At 33.7% G+C, this 14,943-nt stretch overlaps 2 non-coding genes across 2 annotated transcripts; both read left to right on the top strand.

Moving 5' to 3' along the window:
* Positions 1-1,242: 1,242 nt before the first annotated feature.
* On the top strand, positions 1,243-1,323 carry TRNAL-AAG (transfer RNA leucine (anticodon AAG)). The gene has a single exon. It is a non-coding gene; the product is annotated as a tRNA-Leu (tRNA).
* A 9,083-nt stretch (positions 1,324-10,406) lies between these two features.
* TRNAL-AAG (transfer RNA leucine (anticodon AAG)) lies at positions 10,407-10,487 on the top strand. The gene has a single exon. It is a non-coding gene; the product is annotated as a tRNA-Leu (tRNA).
* Positions 10,488-14,943: the final 4,456 nt, after the last annotated feature.

Genomic DNA, 14,943 nt, shown 5'->3' on the forward strand with positions numbered 1-14,943 from the left:
ATCATTAAAAGATGTAACATTGACTTGTGAAATATTTCTTTCCATTCTACCGATAGTTAGAACAATGGCTTTGATAACACTATTGGGATTTTTAGGGTTTTTGGAAATATGAGAAATATGAGATATCAACCATAAAATACTTACAATATTTCAATCTTAATCTAAAATAATAACTAAATTCTAAAACTAAAACATATTTCTAAAACTGAAATATTTCCTATAAATTAATTTAAATAAAAATGATATTAAGTTTCGAAGTTCTAAAGTTAGGGGATTAATTGGGCCAAAGTTTCAAAAAGGAATTAATTCTAATTTTCATCGAAAATTGAGGGATCAAAAACATATTTAACCCTATATATATACACACACATATATATATATATATATATATATATATATATTGCAAAAATCAAGTTATAAAAAGTGTTTATATAATAAAGACCTAATGATATAACAAATTTGTAAAAAAATCTCATTAAATATGAAAAATTCTAGTATTGTCATAATACAAAAATCATATAATCGTCAGAAGTAAAGATGTCGTCGTACAGTCTCACATTGTGAAGACTTCACTTTCCATTTTAACAACGTTTTTTATTCACTGATATAACATTTCTCATGTTTAATCCTTAAAATCAAAGTTTGAGTTCATCTTTTATTGTAACTTAGAAAATTGTGATGTCAATGTTAAAAATTTGGGTGATAAATTGATATTCTTAATAAAACGTTGAACACTGTATTCAATCATTGTGACTCAGTCATTTGAAACCATGACCATATCGTAAGTTGCGATTCAAGACAATATCCATCAATCAAAGTCAAGGCTATCACATTTTAATATAATACATGGTGAACAAGGTTATATATGAAGTTTTCGTACCTAGCAAAGTGTTATTCCATAAATAAATTGTGTAACTTTCATTACCAAATTTACTTCTAAATTCGTACATGACAGAACCTAAATCATGCACAATTATGTAAGCTAAAGGTTAGTTTAGTAACCAAATATGAGTTTAGTAACTAAATTTGAGATGGCCAAGTTGGTCTAAGGCGTCAGATTAAGGTTCTGGTCCGAAAGGGCGTGGGAGCGTGAGTTCAAATCCCGAAGTTTTCGTACAAGCAAAGTGTTATTCCATATATAAATTGTGCAACTTTCGTTACCAACTCTACTTCTGAATTCGTACATGACAGAACCTAAATCATGCACAATTATGTAAGCTAAAGTTGAGTTTGGTAACCAAAGTTGAGATGGCCGAGTTGGTCTAAGGCGCCAGATTAAGGTTCTGGTCCGAAAGGGCGTGGGTTCAAATCCCACTCTCAACATTTAAAGTTTTCCTTGTTAGAGGTTATATATGAAGTTTTTGTAGCAAGCAAAGTGTTATTCCATATATAAATTGTGCAACTTTCATTACCAACTCTACTTTTGAATTCGTACATGACAAAACCGAAATCATGCTTAATTATGTAAGTTAAAGTTTAGTTTGGTAAATCTTCCTTGCTAGTCTTTGTTTTCTAGTTTTTTATATGGTATTTGCCAACATAATATATCCTAGTTCATGTAGTTAACTTCAGTTTAATTTTTAGTAGGTCATGTTAGTCTTTTTTTCTTCTAATGTTTTAATATGGTATATGACAACATAATGTATCTGAGTGCATGTATTTAACTTCAGTTCAATTTTGAGTAGGCCAAAACAAGTGGGAAATCCACTTGCAAGGACTCTAATCTGGTACAAACATAAACCCCATGAGCTCAAAAGTTAAGAACTTTTGTTGTTGGACTAAGTTACTAAATAAATGAGTTTTTATGCTATTTTTAGCTCTTTGTACTTGGTTTTATGTGCTAGTTTTAGTTCTTTGTATTTTTTTTCTTTCTCATAGTTGAGTTGTATTCGGGCATTTATATTGTTATGCTTTTGGATGCTTAATTTTACTTGGATTTTGTCGAGTAATTTCGTTGTCGGACACTGTACTTGGAGTGTTTTCCAAGTGGGTCCATGGTCGGAACTCATGTTCAAATTTATTGAATAGTTAAATATTCTAATGGTCATGCTTGAATTTGCCGAGCAGTCACATATTAAGATACTAGGCTCATATTTATAGAGTAGTTGCAAGTTTAGATGTTAAGCTCGAATATACAAAGAAGTCACAAGTTTAGACACTAGACTCAGATTTACCAAGTATCGCAAGTTCGGACACTAGGCTCAAATTTACCGAATAGTCGCAAGTTCATATGCCCTTAATCTACTTATGAAACATAAAGTATAACATGTTAAAATGTGGAATTTATTGAATGTATATGTGGTGTGTCTTGTTAAAACCTTGCCTAACAAAACCTATCTTAGGAAAAATCTAGAAAAAGGGAAAATAGTATACATTTATTTTCATCAATGTGCTACAAAGCTATAAAACTAGTCCGTAAGCGAAATATTGAGGTATTTATGATATAACCTCATTCACTATGATATTGAACTTGACAATATGTCTTTTGAGGTATTTCTTATGCCACAAGCCTCATCCCATGCTTCTCGTATAACCAAGTGACAAACCTCTTGTCACCTAGAGATTCAATCAAACTTGATTTCCTCTCTAATACTACTTAATGTAACATAGTGATCAACCAAGGATCAATTTGAACGATAGGAAAATGCTAATGATTTACTTAGTGAACTTATGTTGTGGAAAAGAGGAAATCTATCAAAAATATTCTTGAATTAAAACTGAAAAAAATTTAAAATGCTATACAAATGGAAAAATGCAAATTGTTTGATGAAATGACTTAATGAAATCTAATGCACCTAATGTTTTTGACAAAATGTTATGACTAACCAAGGCCATAAATTTGTGAATATGCAATGCCATGCTCCTAAAATCGAATTAAGCATTCAAAACTCTTCTCTTACCTAAATGAAACTCAAATAAAACAACAAAATGAATTAAGAACATGGTTATGCAATATTCAAAAGCCTGGAATAATTTTTGAGAGGAGTTCATCTCTGAGTGTGCAGGACAGCCTTCGAAATCAAATCACAATGCATGAAATGTAAATGTAATGATGTCTATTGATGATAGGAATAAGAATTACTCAAAATGATTAAGTAGAACGTGTATACCCAAATAATGAACCCTAAATAACATAATTAATGAATTGATGTTCAAGTGACAAATTGGATACAATGAACGATGAATTGGCTATGCAAATGAATCAGAAACAATGCGTGTGAGCTCACAACAAAGATGCGAACGAGAATCGAAAGAACTGCGAATTAATCGAAAACGAAAATCACAAGTGAGTGGAAAAATAGTTGAACACAGCAGAGATGAGAATCATGATTCAATTTAGTGATTTATGTATGGTTGATAATAATCTAACGAACTTTGATATCTAAGTAAGATTATTGTGCGTACTTTGTAAATTCAACTTGTTTCCAAGTTGAATCCAATGTTGTTGTAGATCAACATCACTCAATCACTCTAAATTCAATCATGAACTCATTTTAGTCGTGAATGATAGGAAGCATGTTGATTAATCGGTCAAGATGAAAAGAAAATAACAATTTCATATCTAGAAACATGTTCACAACAATTGTATTCAGAAAAAAGAGAGTAGTGGCTTACAAACAGATCAAAACCACCAAGTATCAGTGACAAAAAACTGCAGAGAATGGTGCAAAATTGTGGTATAGAACAACAACATGTGGTGTGGTGAAGAAAAGAGAATGATATCGTTATGGAGGAGAGTAGTTGTAAGATCCGGGAAAATTAAATAGTTATTTAATTAATTATTTAATTAGGACGGATAATGAGAATATTTAAAGCAATAAATGCGGGGAGCTATGACATGGGAAGGTACTAGCTCAAGTGGTTGAGAGTACTTTATTGTGTGTGAGGACTTGGGTTCGAGTCCTATGTGTGCCACTTGAATGTTATTTAAATTATGTGTTTTTGTGTGATTATATATTGAACTCGTATGGATCATGATAAACTCTTAAAATTGTAGGATTTAGCATGAAAGGGGGTTCAAACCTTGGTGAGAACTAAATAATTCCTTTTTGCCAACTTTTTCTTGTGCATGAATGTGGAAGGTTAAAGACTAGCAGCCAAGGAGGGGTAACCTAAGGGCTGGAAAATAAAGGGTTAATTAAGCAAATTGGTTAACCTTAATACCATTTTTATTTAAAAATTCGTATAAGCATCTAAAGGAGTAATTAAGGGAGAGAGATAGTAAGAGCAAGGGTTAAAAGAGAGGAAATAGCAGTGGGGGTTCGTGGTACTCATAAGCAGAGGCTTTTTCTGAGTTTTGGGACTGATTGAGAGAAGTGGTTGGGCTGAAATCACCGAGGTTTGGACTGGAAACAAAGGCTAAGGAGGCTTAGTGAGAGGATAGGCATACAAATTCGAATTTGGGCAAAGAATCCAGGTTAGGGGAGTTGTCTGTTGTGTTTTATTTCGTGTTTGATTAGTATGTGTTGTTGTGTAAGAATGCATGAGTTTCCCTTTCACTTTGACGCTGTTGCGCGCAAAATTCTGGGAATCTGCCCAGAAACCGCCTGGCGGGAATGAAGGTGCCGCCAGGCGGCACATCAGTTTGACCTAATTGTGTTGTTTCTGCTATGAAATGCCTGGCGGTGGGATTGAGCCGCCAGGCGATGTACGCTGTATTGACACTGTTTGATTGTACTGTGTGTATGTTGTTTTGTGTTGATTGTAATTAATGGCTATAGTTGCGAGGTCGTAAAAGACCCTGATGTTTCTGGTATTGGCACGCGTTAAATTGACATTGGTGTAGGAATCGTGGGATAAAAGAGGGAATTCGTTGATTATTGAAATGGGGTATGTAATGCGATGTTTTGAAACCTAATGGAATGGGATGAGTGATATGAAGGAGAGCGTGTGCAATAAAATTATGTGAAATTGATGATTATTGTTAGAGGCAAAAGCGGAAATCAGATTCTGGAATTTTAGGTGTTGAGCGCGTGTGCAGAAAATCTGGGTATGATACCCATGAACTGATGCACCGCCTGGCGGTGGACGATTGGCCGCCAGGCGACAGTGTCCTATCAGAGTGGTGTGAGAAATCTGGAGTGTGTTGGGGGGGGAAGTAAAACATGAGAGGAGTATAAAGGAAATGTAGTATAGATTGATGATCAAATAAAGGAAAATGTGAGCAAGGGTGGGGAATAGGAAATGTTAGGTATTGGAATGTTGGTCAAGGATGAATGGAAGATGGAAGAAAGCAAAAGAGGGAAGGAGTATATGGTTTGGGTATGAGAGAAGTAAGGAACTGGGAGTTGACAAGAGCATGCAGTATATTTAGGGGTGTGATGACAGAATATTTGAAATGACAGCAGCCCCTAGGATGGATGGAGTGGTTATTCTATGTCTGCGATTTTGTGAGATGAAAGAGAACTTAAGGGAGTGGATTGATAGAGGTAAAAGCACATGAAATTGGTTACATATGATTAGTTGTAAATTCACCTATGCGTGGGCTTGATATTGGAGTTCTCCTGTGAACTTTGGGAGTGAGTTAAATGGTAGATTTGGGGTAACGGGGTGTCATAAACTAGAAAAGCACTGTTCTGGTATGGTGCCTGGCGGTACGCTGATAACTGCCAGGCGATGGACTTAACAGGGGAGTGCGCTGCACTGAGTGGCGCCCGGCGGCAAGGAGTGCTTCGCCAGGCGGTGACGAGAAAACAGTGGGGTCTGGGAGAACGCTGGCGCCTGGCGGGAGGGAATACCGCCAGGCGGTCTGGAGCATTTTCGCCTGGCGACGTGTGGGCTGAGCCAGGCGGAGACGCTGTTGACCTTTGCTTCCTAGTGCTGTTTTGACTGACAATAATGCTTGTTTGGATCGGGAGATGCTGTGCCATGAGCAGGTAGGTTCATGGATGGTGTGACATGTGATGATATGAGCGGGGAGGCTCATATCAAGTTACTCTCACGTGGGGATACGAGCGGGGAGGTTCGTATGTTCCGTGCTCACGTTGAGAGATGCCACGTGCGGGGAGGTACGGAGGCTGGTGGATCACATGTGTTGGACTACGGGTGGGTAGGTCCGTAGAGCAGGACTACGGGCGGGTAGGTCCGTAGAGCAGGACTACGAGCGGGGAGGTTCGTAGAAGCAGGACCACGAGCGGGCAGGTTCGTGTGAGCATCAGATTCCCGAGTCCAAGGCTAACAAAATGTATGATTTGAAGACTGTTAAGTCTTGGGGTTAGGGTCTTGGCCAAGATTTATAGATAATGATTAAGATGGGTATATGATCTATCCTGTGATTACATGCTTATTATTTTATTTTCTCAGCTCACCCTTTCTGTTTGTGTGTGGCGATGATCGTGTAATTCGTTACACGGGAGCAGATGTTGATACAGGTGGTGCTAAGGATGCTCAGATGGCGGAGTGAGGGCTAGCATGGGAGTAGTGCTAGGATTTTTACTAGATTGTAATTTATGTTTTAAATGCAATTTTTGGGAACTTGTAACATTTTATGAATTGGTTATGAGTTTTGGCGCGCTAACTTAATGAAATAAAAATTTTCCCGCGTTGGGATTTTTATCGAGTTGGCTATTAATGCAAATGTTTATTTTAATATTTATTTTTAAGTAATATTCCCTAGGGATGTTAAAGTAGTGGTGAGGAATGGTGTGTGAATTATGCTGAGTTTGTATGGGTCGAATGGAATGGTTATAAAAGCGTGATTTTTTCTATAGAATGGTGCATGAATATATCTGTGTTTCCACCACCAAGACTACCTATTACAAGTCAACAAGCTAGTCATATGACCTTCCGCAATAGGTGATGCATCCAGCTCTTTGATATCTCATATTTGCCTTTAATTCTACTCTTCACGTATAATTCCAAAGGAGAACTTTGGTCCACTTAAATCTTCATCTTAACAACAATCTTTCTCACTCAATTCCTTCTCAGCAACTCCAATCTGCACTACTATCTATGCTACAACAAAAGAAACAAGTTACAAATCACCAAATAAAGTTATGTTATGCCTACAATTCACTTAAGAGAACTAAACATGCAAAAATGAGAATGAAGAGTGTTATACATCTATGGACCACTTTTCAGCCATCTCAGGATCAAAACAAGTGTATTTAAAAATCCAAAAGCTTCTCCCAAACTTTCCATCTTATTTGGATTTGAAAGTCAAAAAGTCAACTCTTGGTCAAACTATGGTCAACATTTGCACCAAAAGTCAACTCTATCACTTTTGAGCAAATTGGTTGGATCAGCTTTCTCCCATGGCTTCCTTTGGACATTTGCAACCTTACTTGATCATAATATCTGCATAAGACTCAAAAACCTCAAATGTGAATGTTAAGCACACCATACTCTACTTAAAAGCTTCTAAAACTAGACTACACTAGGCCAACTCTACTTCTAAACCGTTACATCTAAAGTAAGACTAAAGTAAAATGCTCCTACCTACTCATGAACCTATTTCGTACACTGAGCTAATGCTAACTATTGATACTCTTAATGAATATGCTAAAGAATGCATTAAAACACCTAATTATATTACTTTTGTAAAACTAGACTAGAATCCTAATTAGACTAATTTTAAGCTAATGAATCTAATTAACCACTTAAACCTACCTAAAACAATGCAATTGGCTAAGAAAAACTTGTGAGATTAGGGACTTGTCAACTTGTCTTAGCCAATTTGTTGTCTATGTGTGTTGAGTTCCAACATTTTCGTGGTTTGGTTGTGCGGTTAGCATTATCATGCTTCCTAATTTGAATTTTGAGTGAGGACTTTTGGTACTTTAGTTAGGTCTTTAATTTTTTACCCAGGATCTAGATCGATCTCTTCATTATCCTTCTTGTGTAATGTTGCTATCTCTAATCAAAGGTATTGCTTATCGTCTTTGATTGATGTTAGGAGTTGCTAAGGCCTTAATGGAATGGTATTATGGAATAAGGGGCAATCTTCAAGATTATGTCTTCTCGCTTCTCCAAGCTTAAGCTCATTTCTCTACTTCCGTGTTGTGCCGTTGTACAACTCTTTGCTTTGTTACCTCTTCTCGTACTTGAGCCTCTTCTCTTATTTCATGTATGAAGTATAGATCAAGTTAGAAATCATTCTTGTTGTGTTCCTAGTCAAATTGTTGTCTTTCTAAGCACTAGTAGCGGGTACTTCTCTTTTCTTGTGTGTATGATTTTAGTGAAGCTTTGAGCTTTTAATGACGGATGGTGTGCGGTGCATATAAGTTTTCTAGAGGGAAATAGTATTGAAAGTTTAGTAAGTAGACTACTAGGAAAGAAGGGTGAGTCATAAATGGACAAACTTAAGAACCTTGTTTTCCTAGCTAGAGTTTTTCTCAAACCCTTTTTACAAATTTCCTCATAGAAATTCTCAAAAATATTTCACATTCTTAGCCATGGCACAAATAATCTACTAGAGAATATCACTCGTACTTCACTCTCTTTCACTTGAGTTTCTTCTCGTACCTTGTATATAGGGTCAATCAATTTGTAAGTTATCATTATTCAAGGCTCATTAAAGTTTTCTCTTCTTCAAGAGGCTTCTTTGGGTTCTACAATGTTCATAACATTGGATGAGAAAGAAGACTTTTTACTTGATGATTGAGAGGTATAATGATGAGTTTGTATTCTTCTATCGTGACAAATGAAAAAGCTCAGTGTGAAACATTGTTTCATTTTAGTGTAGTGAATGGTTGTGATCAACCCAATCACTTTTGGTTTGCGAGAATAAGCATGTCTTGCCTTTTTGCTTTTGTTGGTTTGGTCTAATCCAATGATGCAAAAGGAAAATGTGTAGAGAAGCGATAGGGAAGAAAGTGAAATGGAATTCAAATAACAACTTAGAACAGGGTGAAATATAAGTGTAAATAAAAAGAGGGAACATTTGAGAAGGGTTTTATGAAAGATAAAATGTAAAATGCTTTACATGAATTTTGACAAGGCAAATTCAAGCGTTTCGTTTTTTTGAAATTGAAATTTCAAATTAGAAAATGCCATATGTTAAAAAGGTATGTGAAAAGGTACTTGTTAGAAATCCTAAATACTATAATCATGGCTTTAAAATCTCTTATTAATGAGGATAGAGACATTACATATATTAAAAGGACCGATCATGTGTCCAACAAAAGATAAAGTTATGGCCAACAACATGCCAAATAATGGGTCGATCTAGTGCTAAAAAAGTTGTAAAGTCAACTACACCTCAATCATGAGCTAAATATGTCATATAAACTCGTTCATTTAATAACTCAATCCACTTGCAAAAGGTTATTAAACTAAGGTTATTAAACTTTTGATTCAGGGAACTTATTTATCGCCCGACCCATATTTACAATATAATTATAATTTTAGCAGGCCCAAATAGGCCTAATAAATTATGGACTCTTGTAAGAGATTCATATGATATATTAGCTACCCTAAAATAAGGAAAATATAATATTTATGAAATATATGATATATGATAAAAACAAAATTTCTTAAATAGAAATATAACCCGTTGATGATATTTATATGTTAATATATGTTATCATAAGAAGTACAAACCATCTCATAATTGCTTTTACTCACAAATACTCATTAAAAATCTTTACTAACTTAAATGTCGGAGAATCTTTGCAGTAGACTTACTCTTCGTTGTGACTTGGAGATTGGCCACATGTCAATAGTTTGATCAACCACCTCAAACACTTCTCAACCAAACTTAGTATATATATATATATATATATATATATATATATATATATATATATATATATATATATATATATATATATATATATATAAAAGAAAATATAAGATATACAAAAGTGTTTATATAAATAAGATTTTATTTTACCTATATAATTGCATATCAAAACAATCATGCAAATAATTTAGATTTTAACTATTATATAATTTGTATTCTTACTGTCAGGTATTTTTCTTTTTAAATATACCTTTTTTCATAAAAAAAATAAAAAAATGAAATAATACAACATATATAAATATATATATTTTTGCAATACTAGATTACACATTTATACTTTTATTTTAATACCTTATAACATAAAATATCTTTTATTGTAGTTAAAAATGAAAACGTAATTGAAGTTATTATTCAATGTTATTAATAAAACGTGGAACTTTATATTGAATTTGATTGAGTAATTGTGACTCTGATTTGAAACCACGACCATACCATATAATTGTGCCTCAAGACGATATCCATAATCAAAATCAAGGCCATCACATTTTAATATTACTCAATGCTGAATAAGGTTATATATGAAGTTTTCGTAGCAATTGCAAAGTGTTATTATTCCATATACAAATTGTGAAACTTTAATTACGAACTCTACTTTTAAATTCTTACATGACAAAACCACAATCAAGAACAATTGTGAAACCCAAAGTTGAGATTCAAAATTAGAGTTGAGATAGCCGAGTTGGTCTAAGGCGTCAGATTAAGGTTCTGGTCTGAAAGGGCGTGGGTTCAAATCCCACTCTCAACAAAGTTATGTGTTTTAACTATTAAGTGTATATTTCTCCCACTATACAAAAAGTATTTTTCCATATTGTTTTTATACGTGGCACATAGATATATTGGTATATCCAACATCTTCAATGATTTACTTGACTAGGCTAAAATATTTAATTTGATCTATCAAAATGGATATGTTGCAATACAAAGAAGACTATTATGATTAAGATAAAGCAATATCACATTGATCAAGACAACAATTTTTATCAAAATTCACCATCAATGGGAAATAAAACTATTAGTTATTCAATGATCTACAAAAAAGCATGAATAGTTGAACATAAGGCTTTTGTAATGGAATTTGGCTATAATTATGATACAATATGTACAATTAGCGGTGGCAAAACGGGATGGGCCCAACGGGCCAGCCCATCAGCCCGTATTAAAAGGAACGAGTTGGGTTGAGAATTTCAACCTGTCAGCCCGTTCTGGCCCGTTCCGTCTAACCCGTCAACTTGACGGGCCAAAATACGGGCCAACTTGTCCTGGCCCGTTGTGCTGTTTTAAAAAAATAAAATAAAATAAAAGTAATTAAAAAGATTAGTTTTTTATATTATATATTTTAAATGTATAAATATATAATAGTATTCTAATTTAAAGCATTAACACCTACAAATTAAGTTTGAATTATTATTTATAATTGAATAATTTAATATGTGAATTAAATAATTATTTTAACTTATCTAACTAAAAACATTAACTAATCAAATAAAAGTTAAAAAAATATTTTATTTGATTAAATATGACTTCAATAATAATTTATATGTATATATAAACAAATTTAAAAAATAAAACAAATTAAAAAATTTGAAAAAAAATTAAAAAACTTTTAAAAATTTAAAAAAAAGAAAAAAAAATTGGACGGGCTAGCCCGGCCCATTGGCCCGCCCTATACGGGACGAGTTGTGATTATTGGCCTGTTTCTGTTTGACGGGCCAGCTCGGCCCGACCCATTTTTTACGGGCCACATACGGCCGGGCCAAAACGGGCCGAGCTGGCCCGTTTTGCCAACCTTCTGTACAATAAAGTGTGTCAAGTACAATTACGCAATATGTTACTCATCCTTATCACTACAAAAAAAAAATCTTAAACAATGACCAAATGTAGTGACCAAAAATAATTAGTCATTATAATGACCAATTTAGATATTAATTTATAAACTAAAAATTATTGGTAGGTAAACTAGTTTAAAAAAATTATAATTGGTCTATAAATTGGTAACTAAAATTGTTTCTATTACGAATCGGTCTCTATATTGGTAACTAACATTAGGTACTGAGGTTTTGCTTACAAAAGGAATTGGTTTTTAAATTGGTCTCTACTTGTCACTAAATTTGGTCATTATTTAAGGTTTTTCTTGTAGTTGTGGACTGTGTTTAAGAAAACTTTATTTTCATCTTATAACATATCTTTTGATTTTTTAAGTAATGAATTAGTATCATGGGACTTTGTTGATTGTAGTGGATAAGGAAGTTAAGCATACTTCACACCTCAGCCAAATATATGTATGATGTAAGACCCGAGAAAATTAAATAAATAAATAAATATTAATTTAATAAATGCGAGGACGAGAGTCCCTAAGTTAATTAATGTGGAGAGAGAAAACAAGGGACAATACTAGGTCAAGTGATTAAGAGTATTTGGTTATTATGGGAGGACTTGGGTTCAACTTTTGTGTATGCCATTAGAGTGCAATTTAATGGTTTTATTATTTTAATAATATGTTGGACCATGAGGCGTGATTTGATTGGTAATTGTGTAGTTGCGTGTTTGAACCTTGAAATATGCAAAATAGGTTCTTTTTGCCAAAAACTCTTTTTGGTCATGAATGAGAATGATTAGAAACCTTAACCATCGTAGGGAGCAGCTAGAAGGTTTGAGAAACCATAGTGTAATGGTCCTTATATGGCTATTATGCTATCTTTTTAATTTTTGTTTTTCTTGCCATTAAGCATAGTTAAGGCATAATTAAGAAGCCAATGTGAGAAGAAAGAGAGTTTTTAGAATACTAATTCATGTGAGTTGTTGAGGAGAGTCTTGAGAGTATTAGAACACGAGTAAAGAAAGCGTGGGGGAGACTTTGCTGTAAGGGTCAGGAGAGGTATCAAAGTGGAGAAAATTTCTTTGGTGCAAGAAAGAATCCTCAAAGCACATTGGAGAACGGAATCCAAGTTAGGAGAGCTACCATTTCCTGATTTAATGATATTATATGCAATTGTGTTATGTATTAATGCATGAAAGTCTTCTCCTGAACCATATTCTTGTATCGTTTAACTTCTTGATGTTTGTTGTATGTGGTTTTAGAGAGAGTATAAAGGTGCTTATGGTTTCCATTATATTAAGTTCTCTTCGTGACCTCATCACTGTTATGATTATTATGATTCTTCTTTTTAACTTGGCGTGGTGTTTAAAGTTTTCTTACTTATGATTCTTATTATTATATATTATTATTATTATAATTATTACTATTATTTATATTATTATTATTTATATTATTATTATTTTTATGTTTATTATTATCATTATTATTATTTTCATTTCATTTTATTTTATTTTATTATTATTATTTTATTTTATTGTACTATTATTTTATTATTATTGTTATTATTTATTTTATTTATGATTTTATTATCATTATTATTGTATTATTATTATTTTATTATTATGGTTTTATCTTTTTAGTATTATTGTTTTATTATTACTATTTGATTTTCTTTTATTATTACTTACATTACTATTACTTTTATTTTTATTGTTTCCTTTTATTATTATTATTATTATTATTATTATTATTATTATTATTATTATTATTATTATTATTATTATTGTTGTTGTTGTTGTTGTTGTTGTTGTTATTTTTATTATTATCATTATTAATATTTTATTCTCCATGTGATATTTTGGGGGCAATGATTATGTGTTTCTCCTTATTTATATATTGTTTGGCTATCCAGGATTGTGTGTTGGGTATAACACTTTGTTTTGATGATTTTATGTGAATTTATTATGATTTTCTAGGATGTATGAAAGCAAGGATATGGTGTTCATGTGTTGACATACACATATAGGAGAGGCATTGATATGTCTAGTGGATATTGATTTGGAAGGTGGATATTTATGTGGTTGTGTTTTATGTCTGACTATATGATATTGTGTACTTGAATTCAACTTAATGATATGAAAGTGTATTTACTTGTCATGAATGCATGTTTTGTGTGATTTAAGTGTCTTGTGTAAATATGTTCATTAGAACCTATTCTGGAGTGCTGAAAACTAGTAAATTACCAGTTACTAGTGTGGCGCCTGGTGAAACGGTGTAAACCGCTAGGCGATAGGCCACAAAGTGAACTCTGGAGCAAAACCCGAGAGTTGACGCCTAGCGGTGCAAGATAACCCGCGAGACGGAAGTTGTGAAATTGGGCTAAACCTAATTCAAGAGGGTTGGTGCCTAGCGGCGCGAGTTTTGGACCTGAAGCATATTTAAGTGGGCTGTGGCTTGGTGGCGTGAGAAGTTTCGCCAGATGGCTTGTGTCATTTTCACCAAGCGATGTTGAGGTCGCGTTAGGCAACGCGGAGAACGTTGGTGGATTCGTTTAGGAATTGCTACAAGACTCTAGATTATGGTCTTTGAGGAGATGACTTGTTGGGGGCCTAGTTACGAGTGCAACTTGTATTGGGGTAACATGTGGCCACTCGAGATTGTAGTCTAGTGGTTTTGGAAGTCCAGTGGAGTGTGTGAGATCGTGGCTCGTATAGATGGGTTCTAGAAGATTTCCTTCCTCGGTGTTATCCCACGAGTTTGATAGTCTTGGGACAAATACGAACTACGGTTCATATTAGAGAATCCACTTGGTGTTGCGAGTTGTGGTCGTGACAAGATTATTCTCGCGTGTGGACTATAGGTGGTGGCTTGTAGTCAGAGGGGCGAGTAGACACTCGTGGCAACAAGTATCAACTAAAGGAATCATCAGAGGGTGTAGAATATGGATGCTCACGATGAAGACTTTGGGGGGGACTAGTGACTAAAGATTGTACATTTGTGAGGATCGTCTGATTAAGTTAGTAAATCGGGGTTTGTGGGGTTGTTTCCTTTTATATTGTCGTTATTTTCTTTTATTTTCAGCTAACCCTATTTGTTTGTGTTTAGCGATGATCGTGTAACTTGTTACACAAGAGCAGAGGATGTTGTAGATGGAGCAATTTAAGAGTAGCGCCGGAGAGAGGGCTTACATAGGGATATTTATTTAAAGACTTGTATTTATCTCATTTCGTTTTCAATGGAATATGAGCTTGGAGTTATACTCTTTTAATTGAATATTGGCGCAATTAATAAAGATGAAAATTTTTCCCGCGTTTTTAGTAAAATGAATAATTAAATAAGGCTATTTAATAATATCTTATTTTATTTTAATTAAATTAGTAATATC

The sequence above is a fragment of the Vigna unguiculata genome, chromosome 11 (genome assembly GCF_037176805.1).
Source record: "Vigna unguiculata cultivar grain cowpea cultivar isolate G323 ecotype 2 chromosome 11, ASM3717680v1, whole genome shotgun sequence".
NCBI lineage: Eukaryota > Viridiplantae > Streptophyta > Magnoliopsida > Fabales > Fabaceae > Vigna > Vigna unguiculata.